Here is a 20,859-nt window from a genome sequence, read left to right on the forward strand (position 1 = left end):
CAATCCAGTCAGCTTTTCAAGGTTTCCAAAATGGAAATGCATGAGATTGATTTGCATGTACTGTTGCCATTGTATGCAAATAGATTTCATGCATATTCATTGTGGAAATCATGAAACCCTGACTGAGTTGTAGCCCTTAAGGACCATTCCTGTACTAGGAGGAATTGTTGTTGAAAGCTACAAGAAAAAGTCAGTAAGAGGCCAGTGGCTCTTCTAGCTCCAAGAAGGGAAAAGACCTTTCCACTGGAAGAGTGTGCGTTTGATTTCTTCTTTATTAGAGTGGGATCCAGGAAGTGCCCAGTTGCAAACACTCCTCTAGAAAATTACTTTCCTGAGGTCCAGAGATAAGGATACTTGTCTGGGAGACTGACAGCACAAATCAGTACTGCAATTCCAGTTTCTGAAAGGAAGAGAACTGTTCAGGTTCCCAAGGGTAAAAGAAAACTGAAGGCAGCAAGGAAGTCCCAGTTTCCCTGAATTTGTACTTGAGTTGGTTCAGTATTTAAACTCTGCAGTCAGTAGTTGTTATAAATGCTAGCCACGGCATTTAAAAATTATTCACAGATATTCAGTGATTATATTTAGGAGGTGTAAAGTGCTCCCACGTTAACTCCATATTAACCAATTAGTGCACACTAATGCAAATGCGCTAGCTAGTTAATAGTTCCATGTCCATTTCCACACATGACACGCCCCCAGCAAAAAATAGTTAAAAAAAATAGCTAACATGCGAGTTAATGCACACTGATTGGCAAGCTACCACAAAACATACTTTAACATGTATTGCAGTAAGCCTTTTTTTTCCCCATGTTAAACACGCAATAGCGCTTAACGCCATTTAGTAAAATGGCCCATGTGTATGGATTGGTTATTTAAAGACTTGGGGTGGGGGTGGGGGATTCTTTAAAGTGGCACCAAAATCTAGATGCAACAAAGAAGCGTGCACAGTGCCAGTTCTGTAATGGTATTAAGATGCGCCTAACTCAATTATAGAATAGTAGCGCATAGCAGCTTTTGCAAATCTTAGGCACAACAGCTTACGCTAGGTCAATGGCACACCAAATTACACCTTGCAATGTGTGCATCAGATACTGTTCTCCAGTGTGTTTATTCTACCAAAAAAGGTGCCGGTACTCAAATGCTAGGCCACTTTTCAGGAGTGGGGTAATCACTGAGGGATCCACCCCACAATAGCCAGGTCCCCTGCAACCAGTCACAAAATCTATGACAAGGCAGAATTGGTGTGTAGAGCCTGAGCTCTTTCATTAAAACTTTGGGTCCATGGGTCAATTTTAACAGACAATAGAAAAGGTGCCAGTAATCAGTACCCCCAAGTACCCCCTCAAAAAAAGCCCTGCTGTTCTCTAAAGTGCAAGCATTGCTAGGAAGGCCTATGACACGTCCATGTCCCACCCACTGGCACAATCCATTAGCTGTTATGCACCATCCCCCTAATTCTATAATCGTCACCAAAAATTGCACACACAAATTTAGTTGTATGCCCAATTTGCACAAACAATTTAATTGAATAATGAGTCAAATAGTGCCAATAATTGGCTTTTTAACAACAAATTATTGACACTATTTGAAATCAATTAACAGGTACGCACCTACATTTTACATACATCCCAGAAAAGGGGGGCACAGAAATAGGAGGGTCATGGGTGTTTGGGGGTAGAGTGTGGGCATGGATTCCATCGGTGCAAATGGACACACCTAAATTTATGCACAACCTCTGCGCTGAAGCAGGTTTTTTTTCCACTCCGATTTTTTAGGCCTGATTTATAGAATTCATCCCCATGCGACTAGCACACCAGTTTTATAGAGTAGCTCTTAGCACATACACATATACATATCAATTTGTGATGTCTGTCGTACGCATGAGTGCACCTATTCTGTAGATTAGTGCACGCAATTGGCACCTATAATTTGGCACTCTGTAAAGAATTGTCCTTTAGGTGTTATCCCCTTAGACCTTGCAATTTTTCTGACACTTTAATGAAAGAACCCTGAATCTGGGAGTGCAATGAATGCTCAGCAGTACTCAAATCGTAGCGTATAGGACATTTTAAGTGACATTTTACGTTCATAGGTCATTATTGTCCAGTTACCACATGAGATTTTACTGCTAGGTCAATGGCTGGTGGTAAGTTCGCAGACCCAAAATGGATGCACAGCTCTTTTGATTTTGCCACATGTCCATTTTTGGCAAAAATTTAAAAAAGGGCCTTTTTTACAGGTGCGCTGAAAAATGGATCGGCGCAATCCCAAAACCCACGCCTACACCACCGCAAGCCATCCCTAAGTCTTGTTCTGTGGAGACAAATAGTTTGACTTAAACTTTAACAGTAAATAAATTCAAAATTAAAGGACAGACACCTTGCATTGTTCCTCTTAAGAAAGATGCCTAGAAGAATTTGAGGCAGAAAGCACTAATCAAAGGTCAACTTCAAATATCTTTGATCTTTTTAGAAACCCTAGTTAAAAGCTTGAAAAATATTCTTTGTTATACTGGCTGCCAATGTAACATCATAAGCTATGATGTAGTTCTATCATATCATTTAGAACCAGTAACCATTTAACTGCAGTATTTTGAGCATGTTGGAGTGACCTAATGACTGCTTAGGGAGACCTATATAAACAATATTGCAGTAGTCTACATGAGTTGAAACCAAAGCCTGCATGATCTGTCTTATATCCCATTGACAAAAACATTCTTTACTACTGCCCTAATCTGATCCTCAAAAAATAAGTGTGAGTAAATCCAGAACCTAGACTATCGTATTTTAGAATGCAAGGTAGAATTGAGTTTTCTGGGATCTTGCCAGGCATTTGTGACCTGGATTGGCCACTGTTGGAAACAGGAGGCTGGGCTTGATGGACCTTTGGTCTGTCCCAATGTGGCAATACTTATGTACTTATGTAATCAATTAACATTTCACAAATTTGTTTGAAAGCTATTCTATTTTAGATGCAAATGCTTTGAGGCAAATAGTTTTAAGTGAAATAAATATAGCGTAAATTAATTTTTAGAGGAAGCTTAATAAGGATGCTTTTCTGCCAAAGTCTTCAAGTAATTTAGTAGTCTGATCTTTTATTGTTAAAGTTACTCTAAATTCCTTGACCTTGCAATTTATAACTATTGAACAAGTCAGGCATGTGGAGGATCAAGCAGCGTCAAGGGATAATGTAATTGCATCTCTTTAAATAGTTGTATCTGTCTTGAGAATGAAGATTGATGAGTCTAGAAAATAGATGTACATGTTGGAACATTTGAATTGTTGCCTTGCCAAGGAGCCTTAGTGGTGTATTCTCAAACAGCCTCTTTACTAACAACAGCAAAAAAAAGATTTAATATTAGGTGAATATAAGTAAATCTAATCTCTAGTAATAATTTAGACCCAGAGAGCTTCTTGTACTCAAAACTGGCATTTAACCAAAGGCTCAGAGCCATAATTATATATTGTACTTGTGTTTGATTGAATGTCCTTTCATTGAATGTAGATGGGGAAAATCATTGTAGAAGAAGGTTTTGTTTTGCTTTTAGTTGGTTTTTTTTTCCTGAAGCAGTGAGCAGCAGAAAGTGGAGCGCTGTATGATAATATTGAAGCAGTTATTCAAAACAAGAATCTTGTGATTTAGGTTATCTTTTAGGAACTGAAATAATTCATTTTAGTATTTTCAGGCCCTTTCCCTAAGGAAAATTAGCTAATAATGGAATGGGGTAGACTCTGGTCTGTACATCACATTCTTGTGTGTCATTTGAAATCAAATTTTTTGCAAACCACAACGGGAATGGGAATGTTATAAATGTTTGTGTGCATCTATCTATCTATCTATCTATCTATCTATCTATCTATCTATCTATCTATCTATCTATCTATCTATCTATCTATCTATCTATCTATCTATCTATCTATCTATCTATCTATCTGTATGTATACACCCCTCCCCCCTTCATTCCTTTCTCTCTCTCTCTCTCTCTCTCTCTCTCTCTCTATATATATATATATATATATATAGAGAGAGAGAGAGAGAGAGAGAGAGTATATACATATATACAATAAAAACGATTTTCCCCTCTCTTTTGCTCTGCCCTAGAAATAGGCTGTCATTTGCAGCATATCCTATGCCATTAAATGAAACTGAGCAGAAAAAAAAAATGACATTTCATGTTCTTTCATTTGCCAATAATAGTGCACACTTTTTGGAAATGGTGCGCTCTATGTAGAAAGAGTGCACACTATTTTCCAATAGTGGAATCACCATGCGTAGACCAACCATTGTGTATGCACAGACTAGTCTGCATGTGCAAACTTGGGAAAATAGTGCACCTCCTTTTTACATAGTACACACTATTTTCAAAGAGTGTGCACTATTATCTGCTACTAACAAAATGGCCTGAAATTTTTGAATAAAATGCCTGTAAATGACATGTAAACAAAATGAAACAAAACTTTTCTGTCTGCCCATCCCTATTGCATGAGAGGTCTGCTTGTTTTGTTGCAATTATCACAGTAATATTTTATCATTGAAACCATAAATGATTCTTAGACCATCATTATGTACACCTAGACCAAGATCTATTTTGTCACCTTCAAGAGGATGCTCATGCTGCTATCCAGGGCTTGTGACAGTTGCTAGCCCTTGGTATATCTGGCCTTGGGGTTTCTACAAACTAGAGGGAATCCTGCATCCTGCCTGTGCTCTGCTGTTCTCTTCAACCAGTCCTACCCTCCTGCTAGGTTCCAACCAGCTTTTACCAGATAAACTTCATCACCAGATGGTTTCTCTGTTAGGTCACTGGTTTGCGAGTAATTGTTTGCAGTTGAATCACAAGTGCTGTAGGTCAGTGGAACTTCTTCACTGCATGATCTTCAGCTACAGGTTCAGAAGGATATATTTCTGTAAGGAAGGAGGTGAAGAACTTTGGGTTTTACTTAATTCTGAACAGACATTAGAAGCTCAGATTTCAGCAGTAACCAGGAAGGTCAGGTACTGTCTTTGTCTGGTACATCGACAGTGGGACTATCTGTATTCACAGGATTTTTTTTTTACTGTTCTACAGCCTCTAGTATTAAGTCATCTAAATTGTAGTGCTTTATTCCTTTATAGAATGATAGTATTACAGTTTTAGAGCCAAGATGGCGTTGGGGGTCAGACATGTTAGTGTGAGCTCCTGACTGCCAAATTTATTTTGTTCCCTCTGCTGCCTACCTCCTTCGTTTTGATGGGTAAGAATGACAAATCTCAGGGTACTCTCTAGCACCTGATATGTTTCAGCAGCGAGTCAGACAATGCTGGAACAGTATGGTTTCCAGCTGCAGGGAAAGAAAGCTTCTACAGGGCCCACCAGTCCTCTGGCAAACCACAGCATGGAAGGGTGTTCACTTAGTCCATCCCAAGAGCAGCTCCACCTTGACTCAGAAGCAGTCACTGAGGATACCTTGCCAGGGTTTACTGAGTTTACCAGTGCAGGAGGGGCACCCAGGGCAACTTCTTTTCCTTCAGAAGCAATTTCTACCATTGGGCTGCTTAGAAGCAGTGCTATGACTTTAAGAGCCAAAGACTCTGTATCTGGAGGTCCTGGTCTGTTGGTAAAACTGTCTGTGGTAATCTACTACTACTACTACTACTATAAATCATTTCTATAGCGCTACCAGTCGTATGCAGCGCTTCACAATTGAACATGAAGAAAAGACAGTCCCTTCTCAAAAGAGCTTACAATCTAAATCAGGACAGACAGACAGGACCAATAAGAATAAGGGTAGGACAGACAGAAGGACACATAGGGAAAGAGACTATTGAAGAGAGGAAGACAAGATAAAGGTTACGAGCAAGTGACAAGTTAGGAGTCAAAAGCTGCATCAAACAGGTAGGCCTTTAGCCTGGATTTGAAGGCGGCCAGGGATGGAGCTAGATGTAACGGCTCAGGAAGCCCATTCCAGGCATAAGGTGCGGAGAGACAAAAGGAACGGAGTTTGGAGTTAGCGATGAAGGAGAAGGGTGCAATTAGGAGAGATTAATCATGGAGTCTAATCATGGAGATTAATCATGGAGTCTATGTGGGATGTTGTTCAAAGTACACACAATTCTCTCTTCCAGTTATCTCAAAATGTGGGTAAAGATATAAATTCCTTTAAAAGGAAGCTTGAATCTTTTGCAACTGGTTTGGAGCAACAAGACTCTAGAGTAGGTGTGCTGGAGGGAAAATGCTGTGAATTAGGCTCAGGATTTCTGTGTGGTGAATATTAACGACAGAGGGCTAGATGCACTAAACCTTAACGGCCCTCTAACAACCCTTTAACGAAGGAAATTCCTAACCGTTGCATGCATTAAAGGCCTTTTTCCAACGAAGCAAGCAGCTAACGAAAACGGAGTAACTACCATTGTAATGTGGGCGATTCGGGATGCAGTAACAATACCGACGATTACACCGAATCATTTACCGCAACATATTTAACGTGTGGTCAGAGCAGTCGAATAGGCCTGAGCTGTCATCTCCCCGCTGCCCCCTGTACCAGAAAAATCAAAGCTGGCATGTTTAAACATGAAAAGTGAGAAAAAAAAAATAAAAACACCACAAACACTGGCTCCCCGCTTTACCCGCTGCATTACTAAAAAAATAAACATACCTTTAAAAAGGATCGGGAGGGGGCAAAGGCGCTCGTCAGACGCATCCTGTATGGACGGCCTTGCCCCCCTCCCCAGATCGCCGCTGTTCCCCGCTTCCGCCCTTCACTAAATTAAAAACTGAAAATAAAAAGCTAAACTTTAGCAGCGCTGGGCCCCCCTCCCTTCCTGTTTTGATCTTCTGCTTTTCCCAACACTGATCCGCCTCCCGCCATCCTCCGCCCCTTGCTCTGCCCCCCCCCCGAGTTCGTCGCCGCCGTTCCCCCCCTCCAAAGGACCCCCCTCCACCTTACCGGCCGTGCAGTGCCTCTCACCTTTGTGTGAAGGCGCTGCACGAGATGAAACAACGGATCGTCGCTCCCTTCTGCCTCCACCGACGTCTCTCTCCTTCTTCCTGTGCCCGCCTCCTCTGACGTAAGTTTCCTATGTCAGAGGAGAGCGTGCACAGGAAGAAGGAGAGAGACGTCGGTGGAGGCAGAAGGGAGCGACGATCCGTTGTTTCATCTCGTGCAGTTTTTAATTTAGTGAAGGGCGGAAGCGGGAACAGCGGCGATCTGGGGGGGGGGCAAGGCCGTCCATACAGGATGCTTCAGACGAGCGCCTTTGCCCCCTCCTGATCCTTTTTTAAGGTATGTTTATTTTTTCAGTGATGCAGCGGGGAGCGGGGAGCCACGTGTTTGTGGGGGTTTTGTTGTTGTTGTTCTGATGGTTCGTGGCATGTGCAGAGCAGCCAGCATAATGCTTGGCTGCTCTGTGCATGATTTAAGGGCCGATTACCAACCAGAATTACGAATCATAGATACATTGTACTTTTTAAATCCGCACCGAACTTGTGCGACTTGTTTTTTTTGTGCATTGTTCGTTTTTTTAAAATTCGGTTTGGACTTTAACGTTTGTAATTTTTTTACGTATGGTTGATGCATCTGGGCCAGAGTCATTACAGCACATAAACTGGAAAATTTTGAGAATCAGATTAGGAGGAACAATTTGGAATTTTCCAAAGTCCCCATCAACAGTGAATATGGCAAAGAATTATATACAAGACGTAACAAGAAAGGGCCTACCTCTTCTTCTGCAAGTTCAGTATCTATCCAGGACAGTGATATCCTGAAGTAGAGATATCATTAAGACCACAGTCAGTATTGAACCTTACTAAGTGGCCCTTTAACAAAGCCACGGTAGGCTCTATGCATGTGCAGTACACACCAAAACGAGACTACCGCAAGGCTAGCATGCTCCCTGGTGGTAATTTCAGATTTGGCATGTGCCCATACCAATGGGACAAATGATTTTTTAAAATTTCCTACCGCATGTGGCGTTTCTGGCATTAATCGACATTAGGCGCATGCCAACCATTCACCGCGCATGTAGTGCATGAGCCCTTACTGCTAGATCAATGAGTAGTATTAAGTTCTCAGGCCGTAAATAGGCACTCGCTGGTTTTAATTTACCACAGGCCCTTTTCCCGGCCCGTTGAAAAAAAGCCCTTTTTCACTGACGCGGTAAAAGCTGGTCCGGCGCGGTAAAAACATGCACCCACACTACCACAGGCACTTTTTGCCATGGCTTAGTAAAAGGACCCCTAAGTTCCTCGACAGCTCATTGGAGATGATGTTTACCACATTACTTGTGACTTTTGATTTAGAATGTAATAGGAACAATATTCTTTGATTCTATTTTCAACAACTTTTTTGAGATCAGGAGTTCAGATTTTCCTGATATTTCTAGGGAAACCTAGAAAAAAAAGGAGTGAATTCTTGCTTCGGGTTATTTCCCTGGGGGTTTCTCTTGAAGTTTGCTTGTAGAAGTATTGTGATATCAGATGGAAATACTAATCTTTTCCTTGAACCAAAAAGTTGCTCTAATTGTCTATTGCCTATGTCTGGTCTATTCTTCCTGTGCACCACCTTGAAAAAGATGGTAAATAAATCCTAATAAATAAATAAAATGTATGCCAATATACCACCTAAATGACATTCTATAATTGTGTGCATATCTCTGATATTGTGTGTAGTTTGTAGTTGATTGTACACATGGGCAGTATCTGAGTGGCATGCAAAGTTACATATGGAGCTCATAGAATGCTATAATTTTTGAATATATTTCTGGAATACAGGTGCACACATGACAGCTCTATGGCTGGTGTAAATGCTCATGCCTAGTATTATTTATTTATTTATTTATTACTTTCAGTCAAGATATACATGTCACATGAATATACAGAAGGAAAAAAATAAAGAAATGTTTTAGGGTCAGTAGAGAAACTGACTACCATCAGCCAGTGTTACATCGGCGGTAAAAGCTGGCTCTTGGTGGCATCAGCACATGGAATTGCCATGTCGAGGCCACCTTATACCACCACAGGTAAAAGTGGGGGGGGGGGGGGGGGATTGCAGGATGCAGTAAATGGCTGTGTTGTAATTTAAAAAATTGCTGCACAACCATTTATTGCTGAAGCTCTTAGCGTCTCCTATTTATGGCTCTGAATGTAAACTGGCGGTAATCAGGCAGAGCTCATCACTGCCTGATTATCGCCAGGCATGCGCACTCCCTGCCCACTGGCACTATAAAATAAATAATATTTTTCTAGCGCTGGAAATCGCATACAGCAGATTAGGAACCACCGCTGGGCTCCCTACTGCCAGGTGATAAAACAACCCCTTAGTTTGCAATACTCTTTCTTGGTTCAAAATAAGATTTATTAAATATTTAAACTCTATGCCCCTAATTCTATAAAAAGTGCTTGTGCGTGCAAATTTGGGCATGTATCCAAATTGCACATGCAATTTAGTTGAATAATGAGCCAATTAGCGCCAATAATTGGCTTTTTAATCAAGCAATTATTGGCACTAATTGAAATCAGTTAACATGTACACGCATAAATTTAGGCATGTGAACTGTGCATAAAGTTTACATGTGTCCCAGAAAAGGGTCATGGAAATGGGAGGAGATTGGGCGTGAATTTCAGTTACATGTGCAGTTATAGAACAAGGGGGCTCCGTGCGTAAATTTATGTGTGGGTATTTGCACCATGTTTTCATTAGTGCAAATGGACACGCCTAAACTTAGGCATGACCCCTGCACATAAGCGCTATTCTATAAACTGCACCTAACTTTAGGCGCGGTTATAGAATAGCGCTTAAGTGAGTTTTTTTTTTGTGCCACTGTTTTAGGTGCCATTTATAGAATTTACCCTTATATGACCTTCAAGGCAATGTGGGTCTCTTCTTTAGATAAATCACAACGAAGGACACAAACTGATCTCAAAATCTCATGAAAATAAAGAAAGTGGTGAAGGCATAAAAGATAAACATTAATTTTACTGAAAAACATAAACTTATCAATTACAGAGTCCCAAAATGGCCATGTTTCGGCTACTGCCTGCCTCAGGGGTCCACTGATTACAGTACTGGGATTCACACAGTTGATCAACTCTCTAGGGTCACATACTACACTTGTTTTTCTGTTAGGCCATTTTTGATGTGCTAGGCATGTATTAGCGCCTTACATAGCTTAGTAAAAGGTCATCTAAGTTTGGCAGAAAATAGGGTGCATGCATAGGAGGCTAATTTAGGAGCTTAACATTTTCTGTATATTGGGCCCTATGTTTTTAGGTATAAAAATATAGAGTTCTGCCAGGAATTATTTTTGTTAAAGAGAATATATGTTCTTACAGGGTGAACTGATTTTTATTTATTTGTTAAAAATGAATAGGATGTACATAGCTTATTATAGATGTTTATCTGTTTGATCTCATAAGCTTCCTTTATAATTATTTATTTATTTATTAGGATGTATTTACTGCACCCAAAGCGATATACAGCAGGTAAAAGCCGACATAGTCAATAGACTCTTGGAGAATTATGATTCAATATGATGGATAGATAGATACAGATATTTTAGAATGATCTTGTTTTGATTGTGTTAGGTCTTTTAAGTATATGAAGTTCCTTTTCATCTTTTAAATATATTTGTACGTTAGTGTTTTGTAAACTGCTTAGATCCTTTTATGGCCTGGCAGTATAAACATTTTTTAATAAACATAGACAGCATTAGACATATTCAAGTAACAATATATATTGGGGTAAATTCTATAAATGGTGCCTAAAAAAGTCAGAGCTGAAAAAAACCTGCTTAAGTAGTATTCTATAGGCCACAACTAATTAATGTTATGGGTACTAATTAACCCTCATTGTGTCGCCATTGCCTGCCCACTGACCAAAAGTCTTTTCAAACAAGTAAGTTTTAAGTGCTTTTCTAAATTTTAGGTAAGATAATTCGAGTCTTAACGATTGAGGGAGAGAGTTCCAGAGAGAAGAAACAGTACAGACAAAAGCTCTATTTCTCGTAGATTTATATTGAACCTGACAAACAGGGGGGATCTTAAGTCATTGGTCATTGATGGAACAGAGAGTTTTAGGGGGATGATAAGGATACATGGGGAGGAAAAGATGTTGAGGGTTACTAGTGTGTTTGACTTTATGGGTGAGAGTGAGAGTTTTGAACTGAATGTGAGAGGAGATGATGAATGAATAATTGGATAATTTGATCAAATCTGTTTGCCTTGGAAAGAATTTGACTGGCAGTCGTTTTGGATTGTTTGGAGACAACAAATGTAGTGCTGTGGAAGGCCAGAAAAGATGATGTTACAGTAATCTAAACGGGACATCAGAAGAACCTAAAGAATGGTCTTATGAGAAGCATCATCAAGGAACGAATGGATTATTCTGAATTGCCTGATTGAAAGAAAGCAGGTTTTAGACAAGGCTGAAATGTAATGATTACCTGTGTGTGAGCATTTTTTCCCTCAAGCTTTTAGCATTTCCTGTGATGTGGCTTGAACTTGGTATCCGGGTCCCTTTAGTTGCCTCCAGTGTCTTATATGATTGTTTTCTCTGTCCTATCAGTTGAATTGTAATTCATTTCCTTGTTTTTTAGATTGTATGATTGTTTCCTCCTCTGCCCTATTAATTGAACTGTAGTTCTTTTTCTTTTCAATTTTTGTTTTTGGATTGTAAACCGCCTGTCGGTATTGTGTGTTTATAGCCAGGGCTTTTTTTGAGGGGTTACTTGGGGGTACTGAGTACCCTCACATTTTCCACTGTCTGTTAAAATTGAACCATGGTCCCCAGGTTTTAATGGAAGAGCTCAGGCTCTACACACCAATTCTGCCTTGTCATAGATTCTGTGACTAGTTGCAGGGGGCCGGCTATGGTGGGGTGGGTCCCTCGGTGATCAGCCCATCCCTGAAGGGTGGCCTGGCATTTGAGTACCGGCACCTTTTTCGCTAGAAAAACTGCACTGGGTATAGCAAATAAAATAAATCATAAACATTAAACCACTGTAGAAGAAAGTTAGTTGAATGTCATTATTAAAATTGGAGAAGATAGAACTTTCTATAGTACATTTTATTTATTTGTTGGATGTGTTAGGGAAAAAAATTACTGCATTGATCACTTTCTAAGAGAAGTCATTTTAGTACAGAATTATTACACTTGAACTGGCAAAGTTAATAAGGCTGGAGAAAATGACTTTCAGAATCAATATTACTGTTCCACAAGTGATTTATCATGCTTGCAACTATTACAGTATATGAATAATTTTACATTTTTTTTTAAATCAGAAAATCAATCTTTGGACATTATCTTTTTATTTTGTTTTGCTTTTTTTATTTTTAAAGGCCACACCCAAACCCCTGTCTTCCTCTACCTGATTATGGGGTCCATTTACTAAGGTACGCTGAAAAATGGCCTGCGCTGGTGTAGACGCATGTATTGGACATGAGTAGATCCATTTTTCAGCACACCTGCAAAAAAGGCCTTTTTTAATGATGAAATGGCAAAATAAAAATCAGCGTGCATCCATTTTGGGCCTGAGACCTTACCGCCACCCACTGACTTAGCGGTAAGGTCTCACACGTTAACCAGGCAGAAATCATCAGTGGGTGTACACTGCCAGTTACCGCCCGGTTAACGCCATGCGGTAGAAACTAGAAATTATTTTCTGCCATATGTATTAGACACATGTAGAAATTAGAATTACCACCAGGGGCACGCTGTAGCTGGACGGTAGTTCTAATTTGACACACGTTGTATGCACGTAGGTGCCTACGCATCTTAGTAAAACAGTCCCTATGTTTTTTTCTTCCTATGTTTTTGCATTTTATAGCTACTGTTTGTTACAAACTCACTGATTTTCTGGCTGATTATGAGTCATCTTTCTTTTTGTCTCCTTCCCTTCCTTTATGTAACATGATAGCACTATTTTTTCTAAGCCTCTATTATAAAACAGCATATATTTTTTTTACCTGGAGAAAGGTTTTTGTTTAGAACTACATACTGAATTGCCAAGACAGTCAAGTGGAATTGAAATGATGCTGTGCAGAGAATCAGACAGCACTGGTACCACTTGCTCTAATGGATGGAACATGGTTTTGAGGGTTTCATAAGCATTACAGTAGGATTCATTGGTCATCACTGTTCTCTCTATCTGCTGGGCATCAGAAACAGCTGATCACGCCAGGAACTGCATTGAATGAAGGCGCTACTCCGGCGCCGAAGAGCTAGATTCTCGGCTGGCGGGGCCAGCAAACAACAAGGTATTTGAAGTGGTGGGACGGGCGGCGACGGCGGGGGAGGGTTGGTGGCGGGAGGGGGATTCAAGGGGATCGTCTGGAGGGGGCCAGGGCCAAATCTACGGGGGCCCAGGCCCCCTCAGGCCCCACGTAGGTACGCCACTGCTCTGAATCACGGAGAATGCACTTGCTTGAAGAAGCACACCCAAACAGCCATTATATCTGTGAATGTCATTCGCAAAACATGGTTCACCAATGTACAAGCTATTGTATATGATGATTGGATAGGAGAGTATAGGATCTAGTCTGGAATACTAATTCCTTTTGTACCTTAAAGACAACAGGGCCAAGGCATTTAAATATATTACTGATATTTAGTGCCACTTTCTGGATAGGAGACATCGTTGAATATATGTAGTAAGTGACAACTGGCACTCGCTCTATGAATACTGGTGTTATATAGCTCTGTCCATATAGCTATGAGGTTTACGTTAGGACAGACTATTTCTTAGCCTTATTTAATCTGCTTAGCTATATGGCTACTGACTGCATATCATCAGTTTATATGTAGAGTGAAGTGAAATGCCTCCACCCTGCCCTCATTTTGACGCGGTACTATCTGGATAGTGCTGGTGCAGTCTGTTAGAATTTTCAGCTGCACTATCCCCCAGATTCTATATAGTGTGACTTGAGTTGGGCACACAGATCAGGTTGTATTCTGATTAGCACGTACAATTTAAGTATCTTAAGCCAATCATCGCTGATAATTGCCACTTAACAAGCAATTATTGACACTAATTGGCATTAATTGGAATTTATACGCACAGCTTTCTAAGCATATTCCGTAAAGTGATGCGTGTAAATTCTTTTATTCTTAGTATTTTTATTAATTTAATTTACAGAAGATAACATAGAACAAACCAGTGTGTTAATAATATATATTATATATACTCAAATATCGTAAAGAGAGGGAAGGAGAGAGACAAAAAAAAGGGAGGTGAGGGGGGAGAGAGAATTTTTGTTGAATACTTCTCAACATGCATCTTTAAAATGAGTCAGTAACAGAGACCACTTCTCCCTGAACAAGGCGAATCGAGGTGATTTTTAGCAAGGAAAGTTCATATCTATAAGTTTGAAACACAAGATTCCACAGTCTTGATGCGTGGCTTGGTTCAAAGATTTCCAGTGCATGAAAACGACCTTCGAGGCTAAAGTGAACAAGGTATTTACAAGCTTGCATTCATTGGGGTTTAACAGAGATCTGAAACATCGGTCTCTAAGTAACACATATTTGTATAAGGTAGGACCAGTAAAATGAAACACGTCTGTTAAAGTGAGCCATATGTCATTCCAGAATGTTTTAATACATACAACCTCAAAAATAAGATGTTTAATAGTACCTGGCTGGGCATGACAGGACCAACCTAAACTGGGAATACACGGGTTAATTGTGTGTGACCTGAGGGGTGTCCATAATGATCTATGTGTTAAAAAAAATAGAGGGATTGTATTATGGCAGCAGACTTGGATGCGTGTAAATTCTGACATAAAGATTGGAAAAGGTGGCATGGCCATGGGCGTGGAATGGGCAGTTCGTGGGCATTTCTAAAAACTATGTGCGCTGTTAGAGAATACATCTGCTCCGTGCCTAACATAGGTATAGGCATTACATCAAGATTTACTTGGCATAAATGCCCATGACTAAATTTAGTTGCACGGACGGGGCACTAGGCGTATTCTATAAACTGCACCTAACTATAGGCATAGTTTATAGAATACACTTAGATCTACTTTTTTTGTGCCGATTTTTAAGGCGCCATATGTAGAATCTAGTCCTATATGGATAATGCCACCAAAAATTGACAGATAGGGCACTTTTCTGTTTAGAAGCTGCCACTATGCAGATCAATGCTTTTGGATATCAGGCTACAAATTGTCAGTTATAAGATTCCTATACACCTCAGGAAGGTTGGCACTTTTGATTAATATGAAAGTGGCTATTAAGCAAAGGCTTAATGTCAAATTTAAGATTCTGGAATATTATTTGCATGTTTGTTAGCTTGCAGAATATTTTTATGCAAGCATCTGCTTATACCAACTGTGAAACTGTGGTATTTCAAAATGGACAACTAAGCAGCCTGTGTACTAAAGTGTTCTAAAGCTTTTGCAAATCACATGCAATCTAATTTAATATAGTGCTTCTGGAGATTGTTTTATAAAGCTTTTTCCACATGCAAAGACTGTTTTCCACATAGTAAAAGGCTTTACATAGTAGTGGGACTGCATACATACCGTATTTTTCGGACTATAAGACGCACCGGACCATAAGACGCACCTAGGTTTTCCTCCCAAATTTGGAGGAAAAAAAGTACATCTTATAGTCCGAAAAATAGTTACAGGGCACCCTCCCTCCGTTCCAGGCACGTACTCCCTCCGTTACAGGCACGCACGCACTCCCTCCCTCTGTTACAGGCATCTCCCTCTCTCCCTCCGTTGGAATTTTAAAACTCCTCACCTCGTCGGTGTGACTCACGGTAGCAGAGCGCTTCAGCGTGCACGTCGCTCATCACTCAGCCTTCTCTCTCAGCAGCCTAGAGAGAGAAGGCTGGCTGAGTGAAGAGCGACGTGCACGCTGAAGCGCTGCTGCTACCGCGAGTCACACCGACCAGGTGAGGAGTTTTAAAATTCCAACGGAGGGAGAGAGGGGTGCCTGTAACGGAGGGAGGGAGGGAGCCTGTACGGAGGGAGTACGTGCCTGTAACGGGGAGGGGGGCTACATTCGGACTATAAGACACACCAACATTTTCCTCCCAAATTTGGGAGGAAAAAAGTGCGTCTTATAGTCCAAAAAATACGGTATATAAAAAATACATTAATGGAAAGTGTGCACCTATTTTTATGTGATCTTGATGCAGAACAGAACAGAGAAGTATTTAAGTTTATGCAATAATGTCAGCATTGTGCAATAATATCTTCATTAATGCACTAACATTAATGATACTTTAATACAAATCGATTTGCATCTCATTAACATAAGCCTTTAATTCAAGCTATTTGATGAGGTTTAATGGATAATGTACTTTTCTAACACTGTCTTCTAGATGATTAGTGGCATGTTTAGTGATATTTTCTGCATAGTAATTTTAGGGTAAGATTTTGTGTGTGAGTTCTAAGTTTGATGCAAAAACAATTTATTACACATATTGGGGTCCTTTTATTAAGTGGCGGTAAGCATTAACTGGTGCTTCCCATGCACCAAAATGCACTAGCGTGGGGCGTGTTCAGACATCCTCTGGTAGTTCTGGTATGTGTAATTTTTGGCTACCTTTATAGAATCAGGAGGATGACATTCAAATATATGTTCTGGAGGGACAGTGTTAGGAAGATCATGATTCTTGAGTTTATCACATTTATTTTGTTTGGGGGGGGGGTTGCTAGGTATCTAGGAGTGTAAAAATTGAGAGGGGACACAAGGCTGAAAGCTTTCCACTGGCCCTATATAGGTGCATATATTACAAGCAGAAAAGGAGTAAAGGCTTCTCACTGTGTGTTTTCTATAGGTGAATATATTGCCTTTATAAAATAGGTTTAACATAGGTACCTGTATAATGTCCCTACCTAAGAACACTATTAAAAATTACTCTTCATGTGTTGGAAACTCCAATCAGCTAATTGGGTCAGCTCAGTCAACCTCTTCTGGCATGTCAATCACCCTGAAATAGCACCATTGTTAAATATGGAAAACAGTATTTTAGTACAGTTGATCAAAATTAGAAATGATCCCATTTTGTTTATTGCTGTTACTTCTAAGGTTTGAACCTAATAAAAATATACAATGGATCCATTTGCCACTTTGCTATATTGTATAATCTTTACAAGAATGTAAGCTTAGCTTTAATTATAAATGGAATACAGAATTGCTAAATTTGTTAAAATCAATTTGCTGATTTGCTTAGATCACAGTGGTTTTTGCCTTAGTATTCTTTTTCTCAGGGTGCTTTTTACAGAACACATTTTAATAGGTGATAATCACTTCACACAGTCTGCAGGGATCCTGCAAGCAGTTGTTAACAAAGTTTCCCTTACAGCATGATGGCTTTAGACTTCATGAGGTTTCCTGATGCTATTTTTAATGCACTTAGAAACAGCATACGTTAAATTTAGATTCTTCTCTTACTGAAGATAACTGAACTCAACATTAGCAGTCCTTCTTTGCAGGATTTAATACAAATTCTAGTTCTGTACACAGCTATGAACAAATAGCATGATGCTTTGAAAAGGTTTTCTCCCATCTTGAAAGCACTTTTGTGACACCACTGTAGCAATTCTCAGTGGAAAGGGGTCCAAAATTGGAAGAGAAAAATGAGAAACCTTATAAGCAGCAACTGTTACCAGAGAGACCAAGGGGTCTTTTTAGTAAAATGCGCTAAGTTTTGAAGTTCCATTGTCTTAATGCAAAAAATTAATGTGAGGTAAGTGCAAGTTTATCGCAGAATCTATTAGGTGGTATGTTCATCATTTCTTTTGCAGGTTGTGTGTTAAAATATCCATTGGTGCGTCAGGGGCATAGCCAGACACCTAATTTTGGGTGGGCCTGGGACCAGAATTGGTGGGAAGAGGAATCCTGCCCCATCCCACAGGTGATTTGGTCTCTCCTTCTCTCACCTGCATGCCATATGGTCTCTCAAACATCCCCACCCCGCATACCTTTTAAATAGTAGATTTTCACTGTCAGCGAGCAGCAACTAATACACACTGCTCATGTTGTCCCCCACAACCTTCCCACTGATGCAACTTCCTGTTTCCACATAGGTGGGAATACATCAGAGGGAAGGCTGTGGAGCTGAAGCAAGCAGTATGTATCAGTCACTGCTTGCTGCAGGCGAAGATCTGCTATGTACAAGATATGCAGGAGGGACAATTGTTGGGAGTTTTGCTGTTGGTGGGGCTTGGGAATCCCTGCCAGCCACATCATAGGTGTGCTACTACTGGGTAGACCTGAACCCTAAGTGGGTGGGCTACGCCACTGTGGTGCGTGATACCCTGGTTGTGTTAGCGTAGCAGTACTTTGCACCTGCTATTTAGGAAGCACTAACTGGATTCTATATAGCGTGCCTAGGGGTCCTTTTACAACGGTGCACTGAAAAATGGCCTGCGCTAGTGTAAGCACGTGTTTTGGACACATGCAGATCCATTTTTCAGTGCACCTGTAAAAACGCCTTTTAAAAGTTTTGACCAAAAATGTCCGTGTAGCAAATTGAAAATTGGTGCACGTCCATTTTGGGTCTAAGACCTTACCGCCACCCATTGACTTAGCGGTAATGTCTTACGCGTTAACTGTGCGGTAATGGTCTATGCGCATCAAATGCCTTCAACCGCCTGGTAACGCCGCGTGCCAGAAAACAAAAATTATTTTCTGACGCGTGTAGTAGACAAACATCAAAAATGAAATTACCACCTGGGCCTCACGGTAGCCGGGCGGTAACTCAGAATTGGCGTTCATTGGGCACATGTAAGCACTGATGCAGCTTAGTAAAAGGGCCCCCCTAGAGTTCCGCACTGAAATCTAACCCTGGGATTGGTAGCATGGAATATTGCTACTATTTGGGTTTCTTCCAGGTACTTGTGACTTGGAGTGGCCACTGTTGGAAACAGGATACTGGGCTAGAAGGACCATTGGTCTGACCCATTATGGCTATTCTTATGTTCATTGCAAGCTCCTTAGTCCTAGTATTTTTGGAAAGAGTTAACAGGCGATTCACATCTGTTCCACTCCACTCAGTATTTAAACACCTCTTATCATATCTCCCCGCAACAGTCTGTTCTCCAGGCTGAGGAGCCCTAGCCACTTTAGCCGTTCCTCATAGAGAAGTCATCCCATCCCCTTTATCATTTTCTGTACCTTTTCTAATTCTGCTATGTTTTTTGAGATGTGGTGACCATAATTGCACTCAGTATTCAAGGTGTGGTTGTACCATGAAGCAATACAAAAGTATTATCAATCTCATTTTTATTTTTCATGTGTTTTTGCCTCCAACACAATCTTCTTTTGAAAGTCTCTCCTTACCTTCTTTATCAGTGCTTTGCATTTGTCTTGCCATTCCTTATGTTATTTCCTGTTATTTTCAGTCTGATCCTTCTATTTTCTGAAGGATTTTCTTTTAGCTCTAATAGCTTCCTTCACCTCATTTTTCTAACCATGCCAGCTCCTTTTTTGAAACTTGGAATATATCTGGTCTGGGCTTCCAGGATAGTATTTTTGAATAGCTTCCATGCCCTATGTAAATTTTTTACCTTTGTAGCTGCTTGTCTAAATTTTGTTTTATTTTTATTTTTTAACCATTCTATTCGTGTTATCGTAGTCTCCTTTTTGAAAGTTAAATGCTAATATATTAAATTACTGTCCTGCTTATTTTCGAAGGAGAAGGGCAGCCATCTTCTGACACAAATCGGGAGATGGCCGGCCATCTCCTAAACCCGGCCAAATCGGTATAATCGAAAGCCGATTTTGGCCGCCTTCAACTGCTTTCCGTCGCAGGGCTGGCCAAAGTTAAAGGGGGTGTATCGGCAGGGTACGGAAGACAGGACAGGGCGTGGTTACGAGGTGGCTGGCTTCGGCCGATAATGGAAAAAAGAAGGCCAGCTCTGACGACCACTTGGCCGGCTTCACTTGGTCCATTTATTTTTAGGACCAAGCCTCATAAAAGTGCCCCAACTGACCAGATGACCACCGGAGAGAATCAGGGATCACCTCCCCTTACTCCCCCAGTGGTCACCAACCCCCTCCCACCCAAAAAAGTTTTTGTTAACATTTTGTGCCAGCTTCTGTGCGAGCCTCAAATGTCATACCCAGCTCCATGACAGCAGTATGCAGGTCCCTGGAGCAGTTTTAGTGGGTGCAGTGCACTTCAGGTAGGCGGACCCAGGCCCATCCTCCCCTACCTGTTACACTTGTGGTGGTAAATGTGAGCCCTTCAAAACCCACCACAAACCCACTGTACCCACATTTACGTGCCCCCCTTCACCCATAAGGGCTATGGTAGTGGTGTACAGTTGTGGGGAGTGGGTTGGGGGTTTTTAGGGGGCTCAGCACACAAGGAAAGGGAGCTATGGGTCTGGGAGCAATTTATGAAGTCCACTGCAGTGCCGCCTAGGGTGCCCGGTTGGGTGTCCTGGCATGTGAGGGGGACCACTGCACTATTAATGCTGGCTCCTCCCACAACTAACTGGCTTGGATTTGGCCAGGTTTGAGATGGCCGCCATTAGTATCCATTATCAGCGGGAAACCAATGGCGGCGATCTCTAACGCCGGCCCAAATGTTGAGATTTGGCCAGCCCCAACCGTATTATCGAAATGAAAGATAGCCGGCCATCTTGTTTCGATAATATGGTCTGGTATGCCGCTTTCCTGGGGCCGGCCCTTGGAGATGGCCACCCATATAGATGGCCGGCCCCGTTCAGTTATGCCCCTCTGTGTGTACTTACTTCATAGATTATACCAGGTCTGACCATGCTATGATCTCTGTTGTCAAGTGGCCCCCAGCACCATTACCTCTTGCACCCGATCCTGCACTCAACTAAGGACTGGGTCTAGAATTGTTCCCGCTCTTGTTGGTTCCTGAACCAACTGCTTCATGATTGATTTCATCAAG

General features: G+C 41.0%; 1 protein-coding gene across 2 annotated transcripts in view; it reads left to right on the plus strand.

Annotated features, from left to right (window-relative positions):
* ZNF385B (zinc finger protein 385B) overlaps positions 1 to 20,859 on the plus strand; it is a 451,618-nt gene that overhangs the window by 68,467 nt on the left and 362,292 nt on the right. The window lies entirely within an intron of this gene.

Source organism: Microcaecilia unicolor, chromosome 7 (assembly GCF_901765095.1).
Source record: "Microcaecilia unicolor chromosome 7, aMicUni1.1, whole genome shotgun sequence".
Taxonomy (NCBI): Eukaryota; Metazoa; Chordata; class Amphibia; order Gymnophiona; family Siphonopidae; genus Microcaecilia; species Microcaecilia unicolor.